This window comes from Macrobrachium rosenbergii, chromosome 48, assembly GCF_040412425.1.
Source record: "Macrobrachium rosenbergii isolate ZJJX-2024 chromosome 48, ASM4041242v1, whole genome shotgun sequence".
Taxonomy (NCBI): Eukaryota; Metazoa; Arthropoda; class Malacostraca; order Decapoda; family Palaemonidae; genus Macrobrachium; species Macrobrachium rosenbergii.
This window is the reverse complement of record NC_089788.1, coordinates 73,071,746-73,095,810: the sequence shown is the minus strand read 5'-3', so window position 1 is coordinate 73,095,810 and position 24,065 is coordinate 73,071,746. Positions and strand designations below refer to the sequence as shown.

The following is a 24,065-nucleotide window of genomic DNA, read 5'->3' as shown; positions in this document are numbered from 1 at the left end:
AATATTCCCTCCATGGTGTAAATTAAAGGCAAATTAATTTAAGTAACTCAAGTAATCAATTCCTCCCTAGTGCGTAGGTTCATTGTGCTTAGTTTAGTAACAAGGGAGGTTTCTTTGGCCGCCCTCCCCCCCATGTTTGTACTAGCTCCGGAATTCTCTTCCAGGAGACGAGATAACCTAACCACGCAACAACTTCTCGCTGCTAGGAGAAAGGGCGCTGGTGACTGGTACAATACATGTACATACGCTACCAGGGTCTCAGCGATGACAGGCAGGGCAGCCGATCGAGACTACGGTCTACCCCAAAGCCAAATCAAAGTCCTTCAAAAGAAGGCATCATGCTTACCCCACGAAAAATGGGAAAAAAGCACGTTAAAAGAAGAAGAATAATATATATATATATATATATATATATATATATATATATATTATGAACATATGTATATATATACATATACCAACCATATATTCATATACATTATATAGGCCTATACAGATAAGGATAAAATCGTATACTCTGCAAACAAAAACTTATCAAACAGGTGACAAGGACAAGCCAAGAGTTTAGCACCGAACACCTGTGAGAGAGGTGTGAAATAAATGAGCAGGGAGACAAGTACTGCTGATTTATTGATAAAAAATAGCTTCTTATAAAGCGGGACGCGGCTGTCCGCGTAGTGTGCAGAGACCGCTCGTACAAACTAATTCCTTAAAAGAACAGGACAGGTTCATACAGAGAACATAGTGATAAACAATGTCTGACATATGAAATAAATAACTTGTTACTTGTACATAATAAATAATTGGTTGGAAAGACAACATATACAAGTTTATAATTGTGATGATAAATATAAATTCCGCTCGACCTTAGGTCACAGAAAGGCACCGCAGTAAACAGGATGTTCTCCACAGAGAACAAATCGAGCGGGGACTTTACACACACTCCAGCATGTATGTAAACAAATGACTACTGCATTACCGTAAACGTCTTCATCCCCACTGCTGTCTCTAAGCTAAGGGCTAGGTTGCCTTGATCCACCTTCTCCAACCATTTCCGTGGAAAGTATCTTCTTCTGCTAGACCCATGTCCATATCCTCCTTCGTTTCATCTCGCCATCTGATCCTCTGCATCTCTCTCTCTCTCTCTCTCTCGACCTTCTACCCCTGACAGAGCTCACCCACGTTATCTTCATCCCCCCCCCAGCTCATTCAGTCTTCTCACATATCATACCATCTGAGTCTCGATTCTCTTATCACATCAGATATCTTCATCAAATCAGGAGTGGCTGGTGAATCGCAGGGTGGGACTCCCAATGTTCCCCTGTGCAGTTAAGGAACATTTTTGTGTGGGTTGACCTTGTAAGACAGTCAGCTGAACTATTCAATATTCAGGGGGTTTGACGTACTGCTGGTGAGCCTCCTACGTATGGTTGTGAATCAGCTAATGTCCTAAAATTTTGTGTGACCACATCTTCGATTCCTCAGTTAAAGCACGGTTGTGGCCATAGGGGGTAAATAATATCTGGAGGTGTTAATGCCTGTATACCAGTACTACGTAGTTCGGCCATCTTGAAAGTCTTTTAACCACAGAAATTGAACAGAGGCTTAGTGCTATTGCGATTTTGTCTATCCCCACTGTAATAATGGTACAATGTGGAGCTTATAATTGCCAATATGGGAAAAACAATTCTTCAAGAGAAAATGGGATAACATTTCCCAGGTAAACATTTGGGCAATTGTAAGCGGCTTTCTATTTTGAAATTTGAAATATATTTTACAGTGATGGTTAGTTTGCCTGTAAAAAATAACATAATTCTTTCAATAATTAAACAAGATGGAAAAAAAAGCAAAGCTGCCTTAGAGCTTCATCTCTACAGTATAGTATTATGTACTGGACTGAGACTTTCAATATACCCGAGATCACACGCTCGGCAGGGAGACTGCCATTCCATGTTGTTGACGTTCTACAATTGTGACAGAACTGTTTTACTGTTTTTTCGAAAGCCACCCATAATTAGGCGGAATGGCTTAGTAATTTGATCTCAGAAAGGATGATGATTCTGATCGACCCTCGAGTTCACAATCTACGTACATAGGAAACTTTGCAATGTTTATTTTATTAGCCAACAAAGTACACTGAACGATTAAGCATATGAACGTCCATAGACTGTAAAAATTTTACCTTAATAAATTTAATTTCCTGTACAAAGTTAGTATACCTTAGTTTAACCAGACCACTCAGCTGATTAACAGCTCTCCTAGGGCTGGCCCGAAGGATTAGATTTATTTTACATGGCTAAGAACCAACTGGTTACCTAGCAACGGGACCTACAGCTTATTGTGGAATCCGAACCACATTATAGCAAGAAATGAATTTCTATCACCAGAGATAAATTCCTCTTTATTCTTCATTGGCCGGTCGGAGATTCGAACTCAGGGCCAGCAGAGTGCTAGCTGAGAACGGAACCCACCTCCCCAATGAGGAACTAATTTTCCGTACAAACCAAAACGGAAATAGTGAAGTATATCGATTGATGCATGGGAAAGTACAATGAGCAATAAAAAAAATCCTTGTTTATTGATCCCTATTTCTAGTCTGAATAGCTTTAATCCTGTAGGCTATTAATATTCGCCTTCAAGCGCTATTTTAAACTAGCAAATCCCTGTAATAGTAGAGCACATTTCTATTAACGATGAATAATAATGGCAGGTGATAATGGTGCAAGTCTACACACACACAAGTATAGCTTTGTGCAGTAATGTCCTTTGTGTGGAAATGAGAAAGACTCAAACGTACTTATTCCTTTGTGTGGAAATGAGAAAGACTCAAACGTACTTATTCCTTTGTGTGGAAATGAGAAAGACTCAAACATACTAATTATCACAATGACAAAATTTGTTGGAGTTGAAAACGATGAGCGGAAGTGATAAAATGAGCGCAGAGAACGTTTCTCGACGCTGTTCAAAGAGAGAGAGAGAGAGAGAGAGAGAGAGAGAGAGAGAGAGAGAGAGAGAGAGAGAGAGCGGAAACGTTAGCACAAAGGAGTCATATTCACATTCCGTTTGGTTTTAGTACGAAAAACCCACAGACGTGAGAAATCGTACTGTAATCTTTGGAAATATACGATTTTTGGCCGGCTTTAATATATATTGCACTACGGAAGGAAGTATGACATCGCTAAGTGTTTTTTTTAATTCATGCTTACGTCATCATGAAAATATACCTTGCTATTGGCAATCACTTCAATGGTTTTTTTTTTTTTTACAATTTTGTGAGGTGAAATGTTCCTCTCTCTCTCTCATATATATATATATATATATATATATATATATAAATATATATATATATATATATATATATATATATATATATATATATATATATAAATAATATATATATATATATATATATATATATATATATATATATATATATATATATATATATATATATATATATATATATATATATATATATATATATATGTATCTCAGTGCTGAAAACAGCTAAAAGAGGGATTCGGAGAGGTTGGACAGCACAAACAACCTTCAATAATGCCTACAGTACACCATATATGTACGTATAAATGTGCCTGAACGTATGTGCATGGCCGCGCTGCAATGGGGTCGCGTGACTAGCATTGCAGGGAATTTCAAGACGATCCCAGAAAAGCAGTTAAAACACGTACTAATTATTTAATAATGTATGATAATTTACTTACATTTTTATCTATTTCTTTGTTAATTATCTTTCTTTTATTTTTTAATAAGTGATATCTTCTTTCTGCGTCTTCCATCATCTCCTGTTACTTTCTAACGAACGCCATATTCTCTTTGGAAGGTTGAATTTCAAGCCACTGATGGCAGCTTTGGTGGGGCTTTTTTCCCATACGAATGGGGTTTATCCTCTGAATAATGATAATAATAAAAGTACACGCGAGCGGACATGGCGCAGCGACCTTCTTTAGGAAATGTGAAGAAACGAATTTGCCGAGAGGTACGTACCAACCACTCCGTAAACAACAGAGTGGAACGTTCCTCTCTTGACGTCAGCGTCACTGAGAGAGAGGCTAGATACGGGTCCACTGACAACATCAGGGTGGTGGCTGGTGTATATGTATTCTGCATGCAATGTGTAGTTTATATGCGTTCGTTCCCCTGGTACTTGTCATATCACGTGCAAGACAAGGAATACTTTCAAAACATTACTTGCCACAGTCCTAAAATCAGCATATTTCTACATGTGTATTTTAACGTTGAATTTTTCCTACAAAATCAAGTTTCCCATTTACCTACAAATTCCTCTCTTCACGGCTGAGTTTCACCATCCATTTATAGTCAACATTCCTAACAGACTAAATTTCATTTTCACCGATCAGGACATACCAGGTTTCTCATCATAACTAAGACCTGACAATGCTCCTCACGTTCATAAACTTTCCGTTGCAAAGCTGCAATGCAATACACACAAAGAAACATTACGAGAGATTCATCTAAAAGCCTTGGGAACGAAAAAAGAGACTAAATATACCTTCCTTATTGTAAGGTTACTGGGGACATATCGTTTATATACACCTGGGTTGGAAAAGTATCGACATCCTTTGATTTATGTGAATATAAGTTTCTGAGGTGTAAATACAAGGTTACAGAAAGACGCACAAGGTGATTGTTTATGAAGAAGGGATTAGAATGATAAAAATAACATGGAACAACAATCTTGTCATTAATTAAAAGAAGGAACAACAACGAAACAAACAGCAATATTATATATATCAAATACAAACACCGATCTTTTACCGTGATGATCCCGAGAGTCGCAAAAAAATAAAATAATAACAGGGAGATTCTATTAACGGCCAATAGAAATAAACCATCTGTACAGAATTGTCTTCTGCACACGATAGACCTAGTCTCTAGTTTAAAACAGCGCTTCAAAGAAAACAAATGTTAGGACGAAGTTTAATAGTATCTGGGATTAAACTAGTTATAACTAGGAATAATAAAGAGAGAGAGAGAGAGAGAGAGAGAGAGAGAGAGAGAGAGAGAGAGAGAGAGAGGGCGGTGAACACACAGATAATGGAAGGGTCGAAACGTTTCGAGCTCCGCTTCTCGGCCAAGGGATCCGTTACACTGCAAAGCAAGGCTTTTTCTCGATGTATATATATATATATATATATATATATATATATATATATATATATATATATATATATATATATATATGACGCTACCGAGGACTGAGGATATGACATTCAATGTTCCAACATTCTGTAGGAAAATGACGTAAGAATGCTATATCCAGTACACAACAATCACAGAGAAAAAACTTCAGATTATTACAACTGACTTAGAATTCGCCCTTGCAAGATAATGAGATAAGAAGGCAATGAAATGAACAGAAATGTTTACACTTTAATCTCTGTATCTAGGCTTACGTTCCTGTTCAAACGAGTGGGCATTGTCTGTGCATTAGAGAGAATTTCCTGTTTTTTTTTATGGTGAATACACACTAAAAGGCATGTGTTGATCGTTACAGTTGTCGAATTGAATCGGAGCAGCTGGGGGGAAATCCCTGACAAAGAACGACAAATAAATAGGAATGAAAACAGTTTGCTGCACTGGTTCGTATACCACACGCACCACGTAATCCAATCGGCTCCCTCCACGCCCAGCAGAGATAATCAGTGATTAAACCGAATACCGATTCCGTACACGTGTGGCCCTGTGTATATTTAACCAAGACAAGAAACGTTTCGTGAGCTTGTCATGTTGACGCGCAATGCTGTTGGAAATAAATTCTGAATTCTTAATAATGGTCGCCCAAAACATGAGTCTATTATAATTCCGCACCCGTTTAACTAGCTTGAGCCTGTCAAGGGTAAGCATGGGAGCGTGAATAGCTTACCAGCCGCTGTCCAGAATTACATTATTCAGCGATCAATGAGTGATTTACAAGTCGCAATTTGTAGTCCAGATTAAGCTATGCATTGAAGTAACAAGATCTGGTGAGTTCGTATCCTTCTCGACCAGTGGAAAAATAGACTTACTTTTCAATAAGAAAAGTGCATAACAGGCAACTCGACAAAAAACCGTTAAGACGTTTCTGTACGTCGGGAAACGTAAAATACGTTTGGGAGCTAGTAAGATGGCGCAATGCATGGACGAACGAGGCGCCTCTTTTATTTTAAACTTTCATTTCTTGATAAATTTCATGTACGGAGGAAATGGTTATTTCTTTTAGGCTTAATCACTTTATGCCGTCATATTAAGTTTTATTCCAACTTCTGTCATAGCTGCTGCAGTATATTATGTAGTAAAGCTTCAGTATGACTGAGCACAGAAGATAGGGGGAAATGTGATATCTTCGTCGGAGACAGATCGATGGAGAGTCGTCGCGCTGTCATTGCCGAAAACTCATCAAATTCCCACCAACCATCTATAATTATACATTGCTTTAAAGAGATGGTTACCTGATAGACGGTTAGGGTTGCCATCTCGAGCTCACCAGAAAAATACAGAACGTATCTAAGAAGGAGGAAAAGTTACGGCGAGCGGAGCGAGTCCTTTCACCTGGGAGGTTTTTTTTTTTTTTTATCTTTGATTAGAGAAAATATACAATACTCTGAGGCTACGTGCAGCTAACATGAAGGTGAGGAAGACATGTTTCATATTTGATGAGGACTGGAAGATCACTTCTCAAGTTGTCAGTTATTAGTGAAGTGACTAGTCTGTAGAAATTCAAAACTAAATGACATGCTGCGACGTAGACAATGAAATAAAATATACATGCATACCATCAAGTTTATTTTATTCCTTCAGAACTATACAAAATAAAATGCAGGAGTTATTTCCACTGCTAAACTATAACTGCCACTGAAAAGTAACATCATACAAATTTTCAGTGAATCAGGGAAATAGACTATGGATATCGGTTATTCCCAGCCGGAGGAGGGGGGAGGGTACCGGGGTAGGGGGGTGTGAGACCGACCTTTTATCGCTCACTCGCTCTTGAGTCATGTTATGCCGAGCAAGATCTAGAGTCTTATAACTAGTAATCGTCTGGACATCATTATTCTAAAATTACATGAGCTTATTTTTCAGTCAGTCTTGCCAGAGTAATCCATGTTATGCCGAGCAAGATCTAGACAGTATTAGTATATCTCTAGTAATCGTCTGGACATCATTATTCTAAAATTACATGAGCTTATTTTTCAGTCAGTCTTGCCAGACTGCAAAGTTATGCCTTTGCCAATGGTTGCCTCCGGTACGTGTAAAGTACGCGGCATCCGGCCAAATACAGAACAACCGGCTTTCTGCATTGGTTCAATACAGAACGCAACACCTCACTCTCCAATACAGAACGAATCTGTATTTTACAGAACGGGTGGCAACTCTACTCACGGTTAATACTTAGCTACTTTACAATGTAACCGTTACTTTTCGTGTTGTCTTGCCAACAGACAGAGGTACAGAGCAAATAAAAATAAAATCTTTTTGGCAGAGGTCAAGATTTAAAATCTACAGACTCACTGACCTAAAACGTTTAATGTGAAATTTCAGAATTCAGTTAAAATGGCTGCTCTTACATTTTGCTCTCTTATAATTATTCAGAAGAACCCTATTCATTTGGAACAAGCCCACCAAAGGGGCCACTGACTTGAAATTCAAGCTTCCAAAGATGGTGTTCTTTAGGAAGAAGTAACTGAAGGTAATGGGGAAAATACAGAAAAAGAGATCACTTATTAAAAAAGAAACAAAATATAAATTAAATTAATAAATAATTTTTTAAAAATGTAAGAAAATTATTACAATAAAAATGAGAATTGTATTTGGGTAGCAATGCATTGCATGGTCACCTCAGCTTCTGAACAAGGCAACTACACTCTCCACCAGCTCTTGGGGTAACACTGACTGATTTGCTGAGTGTACTGAGTGAGTGTTTCAGACCCTGTCAATTGTTACTAGTTTTGCGAGTAATGTTTCTCGTTTTTGTTCACAGCAGCGGCCCCGAGCTCACTGCCTTCAACACTTCCTTAGCCCGTAGCTGCATAGTTACGTTGCTTTTCATCTTTGAATCTTTCTCCTGACATGAATATGGCTTGCTAGAACGCAGGGAAAACTCGACTCTAGCAGGATGACTGTTTAGTTATTTCTGGTACTTGAGCGTTAAAGGTCAGGATGGAGTTGAGAATTTTTGTTTTTTTCTTTTATTTCTGGATTCAAATTTCGCTCGCTTTTTCCTCCCAGTAAGAAACGAATCTCTCTCTCTCTGTACACACACACACACATGCACACACATATATATATTACTAAAAGGACCTCATTCAAACTGCATGGTATCAAATGGAGTATTCCAGTTTGAATGAGGTCCTTTTAGTGACTTTACCAATGCACAGAACAATTGTGTAATTGATAAAGTTAATATATATATATATATATATATATATATATATATATATATATATATATATATATATATATATATATATATATATATATATATATATTTTTAATATATATATATATATATATATATATAATGATTTTTAAAGCTACGGCGCCCACTAGATTTTCAAATTTTCAGAAATATAATTTTCAATTCTTCCGATTTTCAGTCATTTTTTTGGCTGAACTCTGCTACATATGAGTATGTAAAAATTCTAGATCAGCCCTGAAGATGACCGTGGATGGTCGAAACAGCTGTCGGATTAAGAATGGATAAATATAGCAGTATTGTAGTGGTTCTGTATCTCTCTTGAAGACTGAAAAAGTACTTGAGATATTTAGAGTTTTGCCAGTAGAATGTGGAAGCCAAGTGAGCACTGCACTGGTAAATGAAAGGTTGTAACCCTCTGAGTTTTAGAAAGACCCAAAACTGGCCTATGAGCTCTCAATCTCTCTTTAACTCAATGGCAACAACATGTGTCAAGTAAGTCTGCATAATAAGGACTGCTATCATGGTGGTAGCGGGTGGTACAACCTAGAAATTGATGTCCAGGGTGTGAAAATGGTTAAGTTTACATATGTAATGAACCTCAAGGCAGAGGAAAACCAATTAAAAGGTTGTGGACCCCATGAGGAGGCAATGACCTCAACAGGCAAAAGAGCCTCTTCTCTGAGGCAATTGGCAATCTTGATTTTTCAATCTTGTGGGATCTGGAAAAAGAAAATATTAGCATTCTGATTCTTTTGCATAATAAGAAAGTTACCAGATGGTCAGGGAATGAGGTTTGCAACCCCCTAAACTGTACTGATACTGCAAAACAGAAAACCCACAGAAAGAATAAAATAATAGGATTTGGAGTTTTGAATGGGGGTGGATGTGACGCAGAAGAAAAGAAAAATACGATGGTTGATTCAGTAAAGAAGAGAAAGCTGGATGTTTGACACATAGTAAGAATGGGAGGAACAAACAATGACTGCGTCTCAAAAAGCTGAAAGCTGTTGAACCCGGGAATAGGAAGCATTTGCAGCGTTGTGTTATTTTGAGGATTTTATGAGTAAGACCGAGTGTGGCAGGAGGAAACGTTGTAGCAGTTAGTGCATATGCTCCAGAAATAGGAAGAGCCTGAATATGTGCCTGGGTGGACTTGGCGAATATGAAAGGGTGTTTTCACTTGATGATTTGAATGGGAATGTAGATAACAAAGAAAGAGATGGCGTACTGGAAAGTATATATAGCTCCTACACTGAATGTGAAAGCAGGCCCTTGCGGTAATGCATATATAGAGGGGACTTAATTATTTGAGATACAGAGTAAGGAGTTTGAATATCAATACAGAGTAGATGGAAGACCATGCTGATGGAGGTAATTGTAAGATGAGCGGCTGGAGGTACATCTGATTATTATGTGGTTGAAGTGAAAATCATGATGGAAATATGTTTAGGCTGGAATGTATCTGTAAATGCAATCAAAGAAAGCGACTTTGATGAGAAGATCATATTGGGAGAAAATGGAGGATTAAAGACACAGAAGTGGAAGGAGTAGAAGAGGAGTTACTAAAATTCCACGATGGGGTCATGGGTGCAGCAGAGTGTGCTACTGGGTATAGAATAAGTAATAAAAAAACACAATGGTCAGGAGAAATGAAAGGTTTACTGCAAGAAAAATGGAACCATTTAAGGTCCTAAACTTGATATGATATATATAAAAAGAAATACCCATATATATATATAAAATATATATATATATTTTGAATATATATATGGATATAAATAATCAATAGCAAAAAACAAAACAAACCAAAAAAACAGTGATATCAGCTGATACACAATATCTCAACCAAGTTTGACATTCCTCTACCTAAGATTTCCGAGGAACAAACGTTCTGCGCCACTGCCATGTGATTCCCAAAAATAAGATATAATGTCGAATCCTATAGGAATAACACTGTATCCTTTGTATTGTGTCTTTAGTTCATTATAAATGATAAAATATTTATAAGACACAACCGTGGCAGGAGGCGCCATCTGCCGTGTTACTGCATTCTGTAAGAAATATTGAAGAATCAAGAATATGTGCCTGATGGATTCAGCCTGTATACTCAATAGTATTTTCTTCAAAAGGAAAAATTGCGTTGTTTCTAACAGTGGGAAAGTTAGGGTAAAACGATTCTCCGAATACCAGGAAAGAGGTCACATGTCAATTAACCGGAGTGGGAACGTTACTGACAATGTGCCACATATTGACAAAATTTGGAAAAAATGGCAAAAGGAATAGATTTTTAAGTATATGTAAAACGAATTTTGCAGTAGGCTATGGATTAAGATTTCAAACCCGCTAACATGCACAGTAGATGGAAGACCATGCTGATGGAGGTAATTGTCACCTGAGACCACTGAAGCAAACAGAGGTCTGATTATTTATAATCACTGAAATGAAAAAAATTTCAGTGGTTATAAATATGTTTAAAGTCTGGAATCTTTAGATGTATAAGACTATCTCTTATCAGCACTTTATGAGGGCAGCTCAAATTGATAAAATGGAGGTGATTAAAGAAAATTTCAAGAAGTGATAAGAGAGTATTTGAGGAGATAACCTAAAACATTTACAACGATGGGGATTTTCAATATTTCTTTGGTTTCAGACAAGTCAAATGAACCACTGGGTATTCAGAAGGTCTTAGATTTACTTCTGGGAAAAAAAAAAAAAAAAAAAAAAAAAAATACAACAGGTGGTTTACTTACTATGAGGGGAAATTAATCAAGGCCATTTCTGCAAGAAAATGGAACCCTTCATTTAACATCTTCAAGTTGATGAAATAGTCTGAGCCAGTCAGTGGAACAGACTGTGTCCTGGCTATCGATGAAATAAATTTCATAGCCATGCAGGAAGAAACGCTGACTGTGTCCTGATATCGATGAAATAAACAGTTTCACGAGCCATGCAGGCAGAAACGCTGACTGCGTCCTGAATCGATGGAATAAACAGTTTCAACCAAAAGAAACACTGATATCAGCACGTCGATGAAACAATATTTCAACCAAGCAGCGAAATTCGTCTCCCACCAATGATAAACAGTTCCGAGCCAGTGCAGGAAAACGTTCTGACTGTGTCCAGGTTTCGTCGATGTAAACAGTTTCCCCAGTGCGATAAGATATAATGTCGACCCCGTTGATGGAATAGTTTCACATAAAACACTGTATCCTTTGTCGATGAAATAAACTTTAGTTCATTATAAATGATAAAATGATGTCAATGAAATAAACAGTTTCCTCAGCCACAACCGGCAGAAGTGACTGCGCCCTGAGCTGCGTCGATGGAATAAACATTTCTGTAATGAAAGCGCATTGCTGCGTCAATCAAATAAATTTCACCAGTGCAGCCAAACGCTACTGCGTCCTGTATACTCGATGGAATTTTCATGAGCCAGTTCAAAAGGAAGAATTGCGTTAAACAGTTTCTAAGCCAGTGGGAAAAAGCGTTAGGGTCGATGAAAACGAGTTTCTCCCAATACCAGGAAAGAGGTCACTGCGTCAATTAACCAATGAAATAAACAGTTTCATGACAATGTGCCACATACTGTGACAAAATTTGAAAATAAACAGTTTCGCGGCAAAAGAAATAGATTTTTAAGTATCGATGAAAAAACGTTTTGAGCCAGTGCAGGCTAGAAACGATTAAGATTTCACAACCCGCTAACATGCACAGTGCTTCAGCAAAGTGTATGTGAGCAGGTGATGAAATTTCACCTTTGTGACCACTGAAGCAAACAGCTTTATAATCACTGAAATGAACAAAAATTTCAGTGGTTATAAAGTGGGAAGGTTTTAAAGTCATAATCTTTAGATGTATAAGACTATCTCTTATCAGCACTGTTATGAGGGCAGCTCAAAGGTTGATAAGCAATGGCTACAGGTGATAAGATAGGAAAATTTCCAAGTAACTGATATACAGAGAGTATTTGAAACTGATAACCTTATTACATTTACAACGCACTTCGATTTGATTTTCAATATTTCTTTGGTTTCATACAAGTCAAATGAACCACGAGGCACAATTCAGGGTTGTCTTAGATTTACTTCTGCAAAAAAAAAAAAAAAAAAAAAAAATCAGCCATACAGACTGGTTTACTTACTATGCATTTGTAAAGTTAATCAAGGCCATTTCTACCAGTATTTTAATACACCCTTCTTTTGCCACATCTACAAGTTGATGAAACAGTCTGAGCCAGTCAGTGGAACAGACTGTGTCCTGAGCACGTCGATGAAATAAACGGTTTCATGAGCCAGTGCAGGAAGAAACGCTGACTGTGTCCTGAGCACGTCGATGGAATAAACAGTTTCACGAGCCAGTGCAGGCAGAAACGCTGACTGCGTCCTGAGCACGTCGATGGAATAAACAGTTTCATGAGCCAGTGCAGGCAGAAACGCTGACTGCGTCCTGAGCACGTCGATGAAATAAACAGTTTCATGAGCCAGTGCAGGAAGAAACGCTGACTGTGTCCTGAGCACGTCGATGGAATAAACAGTTTCACGAGCCAGTGCAGGCAGAAACGCTGACTGCGTCCTGAGCACGTCGATGGAATAAACAGTTTCATGAGCCAGTGCAGGCAGAAACGCTGACTGCGTCCTGAGCACGTAAATGAAATAAACAGTTTCATGAGCCAGTGCCGGCAGAAACGCTGCTTGCTGCTTGAAATCTCGCCCGTGTAACAGCGAATTCACGAGCCACCAAATACTCATTCGGCCTCTGTTACCAGCTCTCTCTGCTTTATCAAGGGCCATAACTTCTCCCTTTATGCTAATGTGCAAAGGAGTTACTCTTCAAGCCATCCACGATTCTGCAGTGAAAATATAAAGGTGGCTGTGATCTTCTTCTACTCACCTTAATCCCTAGTTGGGGCCACTGTTTTTGAATAAGCCTTTTTCAGGTACTTCTCTCATCTAGCAGTAGTACGGCCGGAAGCTCTTCTTGTCTCAAAAAAAAAAAAAAAAAGAAAAAAAAAAAATAGGAACTGGAACATAAGTCTTATAGGCCTACGCACCAACACTGGGACCTACGAGGTCATTCAGCGCTGAAAGGGAAACCGAGAGTAGAAAGGTTTGAAAGCTGTAACAGGAGGAAAACCTCTATGAAACAATTGTTGGGAGAGAGTGAAAAGTAAGATGGAATAAAGAGAATATGAATGGAGGTACGGTAAAAGGAATGAACGGGCTTGCAGCTAGGGGGGTGGGGGAACCATACCTTGAGGCTTCACGGATCAAGTTCTTCACAATTACCGCGACTTCTCTTGCTCAAAAATCCCTCTTCATCACTCTTTTATCCATTTATTTATTTTTCTAGGAGTCAAATCAAAGGACATCCAAGTTCTTCGTTGGGTTAGTAGGTTCCGTTCCCAGCTAGCATTCTGCTGGCCGCGAGCTCGAATCTCCGAACGGCCAATGAAGAATAAGAGGAATTTATTTCTGGTGATAGAAATTCATTTCTCGCTATAATGTGGTTCGGATCCCACAATAAGCTGTAGGTCCCGTTGCTAGGTAACCAACTGGTTCTCAGCCACGTAAAATAAATCTAATCCTTCGGGCCAGCCCTCTCTAGGAGAGCTGTTAATCAGCTCAGTGGTCTGCTTAAACTAAGGTATACTTAACTTGAAACCTGATTCCTACATTGTATAACATCCACCGATTTCCTCTTTTCATTCTCTGTCAAAGAGAATAAAAACATATCAGTTTGCAGCCCTCTAGCCTCAGTAGTTTTGATTTGATTTAAGGTTCAAGTCAGCCATGATCGTGCGTCTGGCACTACTACAGGCAACCACTGGCCCGTGGCTGAAAGTTTTATGAGCCGAAGAAACTTGGGCGCATTTTTTACTTGTTTCCTCTCTTTATTCGGTCGCTATTGCACCCACCTGTTGGCCGTTTTCTTTAACCCCTTTTCCACTTCCTTTCTTCAAGTCTTGCTGTACACCTTCCCTATTACTTCTTAGTGCAAGTGTGGGATTTTCTTCCAATGGCATTATTATTATTATTATTATTATTATTATTATTATTATTATTATTATTATTATTATTATTATTATTATTTTAGTGAAGCTGTGAGGTTTTATTCCGGTTCCACTTTTATTACTATTATATTATTATTATTATTATTATTATTATTATTATTATTATTATTATTATTACTTTAGTGAAGCTGTGAGGTTTTCTTCCAGTTCCACTTTTATTAATATTATTATTATTATTATTATTATTATTATTATTATTATTACTTTAGTGAAGCTGTGAGGTTTTCTTCCAGTTCCACCTTTATTATTATTATTATTTCATTATTATCATTCAGAAGACGAACCCTATTCATAGGGAACAAGCCCACCACCACAGGGGCCCACCGACTTGAAATTCGAGCTTCCAAAGAATACGGTCAGTTTTTCCGAGTTTTCGCGCAAGAAGTCTTCAGTATTGCAGGCTTCGTAAGAAACAGCTGTGACTACAGTTGCTGAGAAGCAGCTTTAAATTTCACGCACAGAAGCCACGACTGCACGAATCAGTGACGTACGCGGTGGACGCGTCTGTGCACGAAACGTTTCGCTACCAGTTCAACTCTCTCTCTCTCTCTCTCTCTCTTGGGCTCTCCACCCAATAGGCAGACGACGCGAGCTAACCCACGGTCGAAGTGGATTGGTCGACACACCCACAGAGAACGACGCGACTGTGTTGCATAAAATACGTTCGTAACCACAGCTGGGTCCCAAGGTCTTTGGCTTCTATACTTTTAAACTGAAATATGTGACTTTTCCTACAATAGTAATTTACTCAGACTTCAACCCTGTAAGCAACAACTGCATATAAAATGTAAAGTAACAGGTATAAACATTCACGTTATCGAAAAATGTATTTCTGAAGTCTGTGCGTATTGGAAATAAAAGTTCGGTGGTTTGTAAAACCGTAGTAATGACTCTCAATATTGTGGATATAAACATAATTCTTCCCTGATGTACAGCATAGCTCAAGGTCAAGGAAATATATATATATATATATATATATATATATATATATATATATATATATATATATATATATATATATATATATATATACCTGTTTGTTCAAGTGTAGTTGGTAGTACCCATCTACACTTGCACAAACACACACACATATATATATATATATATATATATATATATATATATATATATATATATATATATATATATATATATATATTTACGTTTTTCCGTGGTTTTAGTTTGAAATATGCTGTGTGAGACAGGTAGCAACAATTTAAGGTAATTTAGCCTTGTGATTCTGACTTCGTGGGTACGGGAAAACGTAAAAAAGAGGAAAACAAAGGAGAATTTCATATGAGCATAGGGCTCTGGTTACTGAGGGAAATATTACGTAAAACACGTGGGCACATTTAAAGTAGTGTATTTACATAAATGACCTTAGTACGGGAAAGAGGAACTCAAGTAGATTGAATGAAACGGGAATTCCAGCCACAGTTCGAGAAGCTTCCACGAAGGGTCCCTCTGAAATGAGAGATATGCACATTATACGCCAGTAATGAAAATAGACAAAAGAATAATGAATTCGAAGCTGCACTGAGGGTGCCAAAGGAGTAATAAAGAATTAATACTGCCGATGCAAGAGGCGCACGGACATTAGACAAGGGAGATTTCTGGCTTTCTCTTTAAGAAAATATTACGAGACAAAAGCGTGACTGAAATGGGGCTCTTCCAGGGCACTTTACCTTAGCAGATTTTCCGAGGGCGCGTGAAGAAGCGGTCCGTGGATGACTTGCGATTTCCGAGGACGAGTTTCTTCCACGTGGTGAGATGCAAGGGCTTCCGTAAAGGGGCAAGGCGATGGGGACTCCTCGAAACTCCAAGCAATGGCGTGTGGGCTCGAGGAATACGGTCGAAGGGCACGAGGAAAAGTATACTTTTGAAAGGGCCACATGGTTAGGATGCAAGGGCATCGATGGGGCCAGGTGTTGGGGACGTCTTCATCCCATATCTTCCAGCCCGCGTGTGTGTGTCGACCTCGTGGGTTTCTGCTTTTTATCCCCTCCTATGGGGCACGGGGTGCGTCCAACACAGATGCTTTGACTCATTGCACCTGCTGCCCGCAGGGGAGGTTTTGGCCTGTAGGAGAAACACCCAAGCCAGATTACTTTTGCCTCGAAGGAAAGATCTTTATCAAAAATGGGAGCGCCTTTAATCTTTTAACCCTTGTTTTTAAGTCGATAGACAGATGGTCTATCGATCGGCCCGGCTGGCAGTATATGAACAACCAACAACAACAAAGGAGGGGGAGGCAGTTTGCTAAGCGAATTCTTGCTAATCATAATATATATATATATATATATATATATATATATATATATATATATATATATATATATATATATATATATATATATATATATATATATATATATATATATATATATATATATATATATATATATATATATATATATATATATATATATATATATATATATATATATATATATATATATATATATATATATATATATATATATACATGTGTGTGTGTGTGTGTGTGTGTGTAGATATAGCTCAGCCGTGGGGAGAATGACCTTGACTTCACAAAAGTGAAAGTTTAAACATGTGGTTAAATCAACATTAAAAGTACGATACCATGCGCTAGCATTTCATAAAATTTGTGTTTAAAATTTAGTCAGGTCTTGAATGTAGTTTGCAAATACAGAAAATAAGGTTCAAAAATAAATAAAAATTATAACATGTTAACGGTACAAATAAACAAATGTCTGTTTATACATAAATGTGTAAAACATTAAATTTGCTTGCGTGTGAGTCCAGAGGTTCTGCATGCATTAATGGCTAGAGATTCGCGTTGGGCGGGGCCTCAGCAACTTTGAGCGAGCATGTTACTTGATCTTCGCTGACCGCGCTCGTATCCCCAAAGGGGCGCGGGGTGTCCGGTGGTTGGGGGGTTGCCGTCTGGTCCCTGTTGGGTAGCGCATCTCCTCTCCTGGTGAGGGGAGTAAATGATCTGACTCTTGTTGAATATTCAGGGTCGGTTTCTGGACAGCCATGCCTTCTATCAGCTCTTGCAGAGAGGGATTCCTGCCGTGGACGTCTGTACAATGTTAATGAATGGCCCCTTGATTTCTATGAGCCAGCATGCGTCTCCGAAGGGTCGTTGTGGTGTTGCCCGATGTTTATAGTTTTGGTTGTGGGATTTACACATCTCTGGACAAATTTGTAAACTACGTTCGTGCACATCTCCTTCAGTCCCCAGGAGCGGTGCTGTTCCTCATTATTAGGGCTGCCACAAGGTTCGGCTTACTATATATTCTGAGGCTGATTTTGTGGTAAGGGGCTTTTGGGGTTGCACCTCTGTTTGGTCTCCCACGTAGCGCGCGGCATTCCTCCTTGCATGTAGACCCAAAATATAGACGATGGTATATAAACAGATTCTCCTCCTTTTTCGCTGTCGTGTTGGACTGGTAAAATTCATCCATTTCCTTTTTTACTGCAGTTTCGATGATTTGGTCTGCATAGCCGTTGTTTGTCAACAACTGGCGAATTCTGTCCAGTTCACTGTGTTTGTCTCTTCACGACGTGCTGCGTGTGAAGGCAGACTTTTTATATATAAGTCCGGGCATTCTCCTCTTGCGCTCAAGCAACGGTCTGCGTCGCTTGAAACTGTCCTTGTTGTTTCACCAGGACGTCAAGAAACGGTATGTTTGGAGGCATTTCCCCTTTCTACAATTATCTTGATTTCTTAATATCATAGGTAAAGAATAAATTAGTAAGCAAGGAAATATGAAATAAAGCATAACATAAAGTTGGACGAGTGAGAAAGTAAACAATCGTATAAAAACAGATCTCTCTCTCTCTCTCTCTCTCTGTCTTTGTTGGAAGAACAAAAACATCATGTGCCACATCACTATTTTACAAATTAATCAAGATATCTCTCATGTCCTCATTACCATTAATAATCTAGACGAAAATGTTAAACATTTATAAATGGGCTATACTTAGCAGGGCAAATCTTTGTAAAAAATAAGAAAAATATGTCACCGTTCACAGGCAAATCCTAATGAAAAAAAAACCCTATAATCTTATAATTATAGCCTCAGGGTTTCTCTCAAAGACATTCAAAGGTCTGTCACACACGTGTCAAGTTGTCGTTTTGTAAAACTGGCAACAAGGCAGATCTTTAAACGCCGCGCCAGAGGGAGTTCGGGTCGTTTCGGCCTAAGCACGTTTACGTGCAAAATGGGCGCCGTGTTTAGTACCAGCCCCTTGGGGATGTACGTAAAACATAAAATAATAACGGTAAATACCATAAACATAACGGTAAATACCATAAACATAACGTCTTACATTGTTTTGGATGTTTCGGCCTAAGTGACTTCCGGCCGAAACGACCAGGACCGGCCAGAGGTGTCTTGACATTTTGGTTTGACTTTAGGGAGACCGTTCTTCTCAGTCCGGTAAAAAAAAGCTGGAAAAATCGAATTGAATTTAACCAATATTTCCCCATACGGTCCACCAGAAACAGGATGTCAAATTTCGCCAAGGAAAGCACAAGGGAATATATAGGCCTATAAATCTACTTGTTGCCCACCTGGAACGCCACACTGGAAATGAAACGTAAAAAGTTTTTGCAAGGGATGCAGGTGACTTAACAGAAAATAAATGTACGATTTAATGTTTTCAATTGTTTCAATACGTTTCCTAACCTTGGAGATGATTATAACGAAGGTTTCAAGAGGTTAATCTTCTGATCCATTTGAGAAACGAAGCGTCTCCTTGCCGGCAGAAGGAACAGTCAGTTGGCCGAACGTAAATCACGGTCGTTTCGTATATTCTGAGTCATTTGAAGAAGGCGTGTTGCAATTAAACCTGAAAAATGAAATAATGGTAAACTTTTTTATTTGTAATACAGCTGTTGTTTTTGAAATGACATCCTTGAATACCTTGACATTATTCCAGAAAGGTTTTCAAAATTTCAAATGTGTTACAAAAGTTTTTTTTTTACTGACTGTCTTCCCTTCCATGATAGTGTCATTTGGTCACGTGAACTTCACTTGCATCAACTGTTATAAACTGGTCCCATTGCTTAATAACAACGGCTTGTCTCTATGAATGCCTTGAGGTTTTGTTCCACAAAGCTTTAGGTCCAATTTGAAATCGTCATCTCTTTCTGCTGAACACACTATCATTGCTGTAAAGTAAACAAACCATAATCTCCTGTGTTGCTAAATAGCAGTTTCCGAGAAATATGACGTCATATCCCGTACAGTAAACAAAATAACCTTCTCATCTCACCAGAGATGATTCTCGTAAGACGACTACATTCAATTCCCTCAAGACAAATGTCACTGACGAGAGTTTCGAATTCCAGCACAGAGAGAGAGAGAGAGAGAGAGAGAGAGAGAGAGAGAGAGAGAGAGAGAGAGAGAGAGAGAGAGCCTTCAGTGTGTCGGAGAAGATGAGATAGGAAAGAGGAGCATTTATTCAGTATATTTCAAAGCAATGATAAGAACAACAAAATGAACCATACGAGGAAGAAGAAGAGAAAATCTATGGAGTTTTCCGAGGATAAAATCTGTTGTTCTTTGTTCCCATCTGGATAAGATGATTACAGACAAAGAATTATGATGCCGAGGCTAAATAGATGGGATAAGGTGACTAAATCTAAGTTTAAGAAACCATCCTCAGATCACAGTCATTTAAAGCAGTGTTTCCCAAACTTTCTTAGTACGTGACCCCTTACAGCAGTACCAAACCTTTCATGACCCCCGCATTTATAGGCCTTCTAAAATCAAATAAATTGGCATAATTATGATAAATCTGGCAGCCGTGGTACCTACAATGCACTACCTGTCTGCCCATGCTTTCGAGCCAGCTCAGAGACTGACAGAAAAGTTTAGCCCCATTCCGGCAAGTTGAATGTAGTGCTTACAATTGTTAGACCCTCCATGACCCCCAGAAAAGGGCTCATGACCCCCAGTTTGGGAACCCCTGATTTGAAGGATATTTCTGGGTGTAATGAGTAAGGGGAGTAAATTTCTTCCATTTTAAGAAACTGTGATCTTTCTGTCGGTCCTACAGCAAGGTTAAATACCACAAAGTATATCTACTGTATATGCTGGTTGGTATAAAGACTGATTTCATATTTCCAAAGTGAAAAAGAGGAAATATTTATGATAACCATTATTATTGTTATCATATATTTGGATACTACCCTTCCAACATAGACAGGTACTGACTACCGAAGTTTGAGAGAAATGACTTAAAATCATTATTAGTGTTTACTCACTACAGTAACACTCAGAAAATTAATATGATTTTTTCCTTACACAATTCAAGATAAAGATATTCTACGAAAACTAAGCATATTTATTTTATTGATTTTTGCTTATAAAGAAATTTTATTTCAAATTCAGCTCTGAACAATAATAGTTAATTTTTGATACGATATTTGGGAATTTTATATTATCTATTTAATTTTAATAATAACACAGCAGAATTGATTGAAAAAATGGAAAAACAAAGGTGTTTTCGTTCATCAGATATGAATAATCCCAGGACATCATATCCCCTGTGCCAGGTAGAAAAGGACTTAGGGGAAAATAACCCTGGAAGAATGATGATAAAATCCTTCAGCTTAGTAAGCCAAAAAAAAAAAAAAAAAAAAATAAAATAAAATAAAATAAAATAAAATGTGAAGTCCATTTCAGTCCATCTGTCCACTCACTCACCAACTAGGTTTTAAGCAATGCCACAAATAGAGGGTTTAATAATATCTGGAGGTGTTAATATCTGAGTACTATATTACTATTTAGTTCGGTGTTCTTTCAAAGGCAGACAAAGCATGCTAAAATTCATTTAACCCAAAAGTTTAAGAAACCATTCTCAGATCACAGTCATTTAGAGGATATTTCTGGGAGCAAAGAGTAAGGGAAATGAAATTACTCCCATTTAAAGGAACTGTGATTTTTCTGTCAGTCCTAAAGCAAGATCATTATTACAATTATTTTGTATTATATGAGTAAACGATGCATTATACTCGTATATTTTTATTATTACTCTTTAAGCACACGTTTACTTTTAAGTCTGTATGGTTTTAATGTTCGAGATAATTAATTGTAAATGGGATCGACAGGATATATTTAGCGCTTAGTCATTAGCGACCAGCACGATAAAGTTTTAGTCTTAATCTAATCTTAGAGATTTTCTTTGCAATAACTAGGAACACCACGGATATTCATTCGATTGATTTTAGCGCACAAAAAAATTCTTATGTTAAATTCAGCTCAAATTAAATAATAATCCTTAATTTTTGTGAAAACATTAAAAAATATTATATTACCTAATTAGTTTTAATATTTAACACTGAAGAACTGACTGAACAAAAGGAAAAACAGTCAGTTATAAAGACAAAGGTGTTTTCGTGGTAAAACTTGAGTTGAGCTGCGCTGTCTATATCACGCTAGGCAAATTCACGAAAACCTTTTTGTTTTTTTTCCACAGTTTCGTAAACTTGCAGTAACGAATATGCAAAAGGTACCATAAACGGCAAGGGGACCTTGTTGGGAAACCGGAGTTTTTGGGCGGGGGGGGACGTGACGCAAAGGCACATCTCGCCAGTGAATCCAAGAGAAACTTTTTTTTTTTGGCGTAATTTTCGTAGACGGTAAAGGAGACATTGTTGGGAAACCAGGATATTTTGATGGGGGGAAGGGACACAAAGGTATAGGATGTCCGCGACTTTCGTAATTATCGAATTACTGGCCCTCCATTCTACACACAAGAGGCCACGGCATTCGGTAATGTACCTTCGGACACCTTCATCCTAGGCTACTACTTACATATACGTAAACAAACCTAATCTTCCTAGAATGCCTGGTCCTGACCTAACCAAATCTTACCTTCCTAACCTACCTTAGGTCGCCGTGTCCTGAACTGGCCGACGGGACTCCGCCCCGGCCCCCCAAAATATAAAAAAAATCGATTAATATTCTGGCCGCTGACGTAGTTCGAACAAGTGGGCTGAGCTTAGGATAAGCTGACGTTCGGACGTGGTGAGTAGCCCTGTCTTCCGCTTGCCAGCAAGCACAATTATTGCCTAATAAATGCTACCTACTTGCTTTTACCCTTACCTAACGAACATTTACCTCAACCTACATATACGTCACGGTTTCATGCGTATATCCTTCAACTTTTAATTTGCATTATGCCGGCCAACAATCACTTATTATTTTCGCTCCTGGAAAAACCCGTTTTCGTATTTCGGCCACTAACATTTCCCTCTTACGGCCGGGTATACCAGGACCGTTTAATAAACTTCTCTTACAATCACGAGAATACTCGTAATAGATTTCTATTTATTTCTGAGAATACTCGTAACATATTTCTATCTTCTATGTTTAACTCGTTCCTTGAGGAACTCCCGTTTTCTGTATTTCCTCTCACCATAGGAAACGTTCCAATGTCAGACTCTGCTCCTGCGAAATAAGTTCGTGACTTTCAAACCACGGAAATGTGACTAAATTTTGACTGTTGTACGAATCTTCATTTCATTTTCTTCTTCTCTTTAACTTTATGACATCCTCAGAACTTTTCTGTAATGTTGCACGATTTAAAAAAGCGGTCAACTATATAGTGATAGCTATGACTGCGGAGCTGTTGACTACTAAGCCTTTTCAATTACTGACGGACATGTTCGTCTTCACTTTATTGTGGATACACAAGATTGATGAGGTTTAGATTTCAGAACTTAAGTGGCCATTGCACTTATGCTCCACAATAACATGCTAAAAGCATAAGACGTTAACACGAAAAGCTGATCTACTGCTAGCACGACATTAAACATGTCACTGTGAAAGTCATTCACGGCGACTTGACCAAACAATGGTAAACAACTTTTATTGCTCCATTCGAAGTGAACATGTATTTTATCCTTTCATCGATATACCCTATATATATATTATATATATGTATATATATACATATATACACACTATTAATCCTGGGTAAAACCACGCGTTGATAAACCACTCGACCAAGCGGATTTAACTTCAGGAAAATCCTTGACTGAAACAGGTCTCATCCAGACATGATGTGGCGAGTCGTGAGAAAGGTCTCTGTATCCTACAGGGATGCCACAGGGATTCTAGCCTCCACCAGAGGGATGAAAAACAACTGGCTTTGTATCCGTGCATCAGTTACCGCCACGTTGTGGAGTCTGTTGTCCTTTGGTGACGTTCTCTATTAAGCTGGTGGAGTACCCAAACCACGAGACTTTTCACTTGGAAGCAATAAAGAGGGAAGTAATAAAAACAAGAAAAAACACTTGAAACTGAACCTTTCAAGAGGAAAGAAAGTAAGAGACGCGTATACACAAGGTCATCTTACTTGAAAGGGGGACGTATCCCACCAAGGACGACGTATACACAAGGTCATCTTACTTGAAAGGGGGACGTATCCCACCAAGGACGACGTATACACAAGGTCATCTTACTTGAAAGGGGGACGTATCCCACCAAGGACGACGTATACACAAGGTCATCTTACTTGAAAGGGGGACGTTCCCACCAAGGACGACGAACAAGGTCA

General features: G+C 38.3%; 1 long non-coding RNA gene across 2 annotated transcripts in view; it reads right to left on the bottom strand.

The window, feature by feature from the left end:
- Positions 1–23,010, bottom strand: part of LOC136831531 (uncharacterized) — a 28,745-nt gene extending 5,735 nt beyond the window's left edge. Inside the window, exons 1-2 of one of the 2 annotated variants that reach the window (XR_010850916.1) lie at positions 19,487–23,010; positions 19,184–19,346 (exon numbers count right to left, since the gene is read on the bottom strand). This is a non-coding gene — a long non-coding RNA (uncharacterized lncRNA). The remainder of the gene's footprint in view (positions 1–19,183; positions 19,347–19,486) is intronic. The other variant, XR_010850917.1, reaches the window with a different exon arrangement.
- Positions 23,011–24,065: the final 1,055 nt, after the last annotated feature.